Genomic DNA, 4,496 nt, shown 5'->3' with positions numbered 1-4,496 from the left:
AGACTTTAAGGTCAGAAACTATTGGGACCATTTTTCTGTGTAATCATAATTGTTATGAACAGAATATTTCTATTTCTACAAATTTGTTATGTTGAAGCTATTACCCCTCCATTTTAATGTCCTTAGAAGGTAGTTCCTTTGGGAGATAAGAGTAGGTGAAGTCATGTGATCAAATTCATATAACAGGATTGGTTCTGAACTCTCTCTCTTTCTCTCTCTCTCTCTCTGCTTCCTTTTACCTCCAACCAGGTTTAAAGATCAATAAAAAAAAAGACTTCTGTATTCAGCATAAGGATCTGACCAATTTCAATTTCTAGGTACTTGAAGTTTACTCAGGAGTGTGGCTTGGGGATTACTCTGTATAATACTCAGAGGACCACGGTGTGCTATACATTAAGGCACAGGTTTTGTAGAATGATTGTATTTATTTGTGAGATATAAAAACACATAGTATGAAACTAATTCCCAAGGACAGTAAAAGCAAATGGCAGGAGGATTGGTCCATGGTTAGAAGTCTTCCCCAAATGCTGGAGAGAGAGAGAGAGAGAGAGAGAGAGAGAGAGAGAGAGAGAGAGAGAGAGAGAGAGAGAGAGAGAGAGAGAGTTGGAATAGACAAGGGAACACTATGACAATGATGATTGGAAGTGATAGCTCTGGAAGGGAGATGCATGCTTAAAGTAGGTAAGGGACCAAACATGATGGCCTCCAAGTATCTATATTGCAAACCATAATGACCAAAATAGATAGATAGAGAGAGCAAGAAATAAGGAAAGTGCCTGCCATAGAGGCAGGCCTTGGTGGGAAGGGGTGGTGGGAGGGAAGCTGGGTATATGTTTGGTGGAAAAAGAACACTGTGGAGGAATGTTGGAACATTATATGACTGAAGCCTAATCATGAACAGCTTTGTAACTGTGTATCTCGTGGAAATTCAATTAAAATAACTGAGTAAATTTTTTAAAAAGACATCTGTATATCTGCAAGCCAGAAAGTAGATTCTCACTAGAACCTGGCCATGCTTAAACCCTAGTCTTGAATTTCTCAGTTGTAGAAATCTGGGAGATCAATATCTGTTGCTTAAGCCACTTGAGATTATAATAGTTTATTATAGCCATACAAACTAAGAAAATGTATGTTGTAGCTTTGTGTGTGTATGTGCATACGTGTGTGTGTGTGTGTGTGTGTGTGTGTGGTGTGTCTATGTGTCTGTTAAGGACTGGTGGATAGCTGAGAATTTTTACTTGGTCTCCCTCTCTACTATGCATGATACCATGGTTTCTAGAAGAACAATACTTGCTGAACTGCAGACAGAGCTGAGAATGTGAAGCATAGGAAAGGAGAGGTAGCAGAACCCTTAAAAAAGAAGCAGCCATGTTTTTTCTCCATTTAATGAATAATTTACCCTTGGAGATAACTAGGGACACCAACAGATTGCCTGAATTTTTCAAGCTTACAGTATGGAATAGCCTTCAGTTTTTTTCAGCTTTTTAAAAAATATGGCCTTACCTTGGCTTTGAATCACGTTAAGATTGCTATAATTGGTCTGAACTCAATTTTACTGGGAAACAGAGCAGGCAGGTTAAGAAAGAACATGGTCAAGAGAATTTTCTTTAATGCACATTTTATGATTACAAAAGCATTGCAAAAGCCTTGCATACTCCCTCTCTCCACCAATCCTGGTCTCAAAGTGTGTGAACTTTGCATTTAAACTTTGTATATGCCTACCACACAGTATAGAAAGCTCTCCTGGGTAATTTGGGGGAAATATATGTATTAAATATGAAGTTATGAAAAATTGAAAATTGCTTTAGAACATCCATGGTAGTAAACCCCATATATTGCTATTTTTCTACACTTTTAATATCAAATTTTTGCATGAGAGTTAAGTAGCAATGCTTTTTAGATTCTGAGAGGAAATAAATCATGCCTTCTGTGTATAGTTTTTTTTGTGTGTGTACGTAGGTGTCAGCTCCTTATAATTTGTTCTCTGACTTCTGTTCTTTTTTTTTAAAACTTAAAACACAAAATAAAATTCTTAAATGCTTTTAAAGAGTGCTGGTATTTAAAAAACATAGATTAATAGAAGATAGTTATTTTATTCAATTTTCTATAAAATCAGTTCTATTGAATAGCTATATATTTTAAATTCTGGGAAATACACATTTTCTTACCATGTCTCCCTCTGTTATGGCAGGAGATGTGCTTCCCTATACTTGCTGTATTCTTCATTTTGATCAAACTTACCTGTAATTTTTTGTTTGTTTGTTTCTTGGGCAGCACTTGGCACTGCTCAGGGCTTACTTCTAGCCTTGCACTCAGGAATCACTCCTGGCAGGGCTTGGGCGGGGCGGGGGGGGGTTACCGGGTGCTAGAGTCCCCAGTCAAACCTAGCTTTGTTTGACTTTCACATGAGAGGTGGGTCCATGCCCAGACTGTTAGTCCTTTTGTCTGTACAGGGTAAAAGGACTTCATGTACCTGAAGACCACCCATGAAAGGCAATATTGTTAAAAATGGAATCATGAGAGAACTGCCTCTAGTAGCATGGTGTGATCTTTTGGAGTTGACTTATGTGCACATACACAGTCTTTGCTGTTTTGTCCAGTTTATTGAAAAGAACAACAGCAACAAATGAACAGGGCCAGGAAAATACTACAAGGGTGAAGGGGCTTGTCATACATTCAGCCGACTCATGTTCAACCCCCAGCATCACATATGGTCTCCTCTGAGCACCACTAGACGTGATCCCTGAGCACTGAGCCAGGAGGAAGCCCGCAGCAGTGCCAGGTGTGATCCAAAAATCAAAACCCCAAAACACACAAAACAAAACAAAGCAATCAGTCAGTAGGAGGTAGTAGAGGGGAGGTCACTTAAAGAGTTATGTTTCAGGTGACTCCCAGTTTTTCCTGTACCCCATGACCCCCTGGACACTCCAGGATGTAGCTCTTCTGGCCCTGAGTACCACTTTGTCAATATGTCCTCAGACTTCTGAGCACCATCAGGGAGGCTCCTATTTAAAACACAAAAGCAAATAAGCAAAAAATCAGAAAAAAAATATGTATCAATTCCAAAGACAATTTTAACCATCTGGCACTATGTACTTTTAACTTGGACTTTTCCAAAATTACCTTTGCATATACGATCACTAACATAAATGGACCAGCTTAATTCTGGATAATTATTTCATCTTCTTTTTTTTCCTATGTCTAAATGGGAAACACAAGTAGCAAGCTCTCAGAAGAAACAGTTTGCTACTTAGGAACCTAATATCACTCTCTAGTGTGACCAGGGAGTAGAAGGAGGCCAGAGACTCAGGATGAGATATGGGTCAAGTCTGAATCCTATTGTTGTGGGAAAATCAGAGGTAAAAGGGGCATTATGAAAAAGAGAATACGGAATCTGAAAAGTAATACTGGAATTTGGGGGTCTCAGTTTTGCTACATTTACTTGTATTTATTTGTTGCTTTTGTGAAGACTCCCTAGTGAAGATCAGGGATCTACAGCCCTCTCCTGCAATGTGCTGAATGTTTCTATTAGAATAAGTGAGGAGGTACATTGGGGACCTTCAGAATTACCCATGGCTGGCACAGGCATCTCCAGAGCTACACCTTGTGGGTCAGCTTCATGCAAGGCAGGGCATGAACCCCTCTACCTTCTCTCTGATTCCATAGTTTTGGTTTCTGCATTCTATATCAGCTTCTACATTATTTTCAGGACAGGATTCCCATCTGGAACTGTTTCCAGGAAATGACGAGATCTAACACATGAATGAACACAACCATTTGTCTATCTAGACTAGAATGCCCTTTGAAATCCTAAATAATCCAGTTGATTTTTTAAAATTTATTTTTAAAAAATTAACCCATTTATTACAGGTTCGCAATGCTTCAGATGGCAGATCTGCTGTTCTTTCAATTCTTTCAGTCTTCTGACAGCAGATTTGACTGTGACAGCAGAAGTGGTATTGTAGGTCCAGGAGGCCCCCGTGACGCTTTTCATGCAGTAACCACAGTGCCAAATGCCCACGGCCCCGTCTCTTCATCCTGGTCTTGCCGAATAAGGAGCACGTGTACTTGGCATGCTGGCTGATCTCAATTTTCTTCACCATCTCCTGGACGGAAGAGCCGTAACACGTCCGGTATTTACCCATGATCCCCCACCTTCTTGGTGCGTTTAACCATCGTACCGCCACCAGTTTAGGACGCAGAGAGGCCAGTTGATTTTTTAAAGAGAAGTCTAAGTCTTCCTGAGCACTATGATTTGTTTAATTATGTCTGTTGTAATTGGGGGTCAGTGTTTCCCTGTCAGCTCACAGCCTCTGATAGCTTCATTCGTCCACTATATCAGGCAGCTGTCCAGAGGTCAGGCTGCATCTCGGGGAGAGGCAGCTCATATCCCTTACAAAGTGTTGTGTTCGGAAGGAAGCCTGTGTTCTTTCCATTCTCTAGGGTTAATGCCAGGTTATTACTCCTCTACGCTTGGGGAGAAACTGTTCAATCTT

The 4,496-nt window shown here is 40.2% G+C and overlaps 1 pseudogene; it reads right to left on the bottom strand.

The window, feature by feature from the left end:
- Positions 1–3,844: 3,844 nt before the first annotated feature.
- LOC129404360 (60S ribosomal protein L37a-like) lies at positions 3,845–4,176 on the bottom strand (annotated as a pseudogene).
- Between the last annotated feature and the right edge of the window lie 320 nt (positions 4,177–4,496).

The sequence above is a fragment of the Sorex araneus genome, chromosome 4, assembly GCF_027595985.1.
Source record: "Sorex araneus isolate mSorAra2 chromosome 4, mSorAra2.pri, whole genome shotgun sequence".
Lineage (NCBI taxonomy): Eukaryota > Metazoa > Chordata > Mammalia > Eulipotyphla > Soricidae > Sorex > Sorex araneus.
Note: the sequence above shows the minus strand (reverse complement) of the source record. Positions and strands in the feature narration are given on the sequence as shown.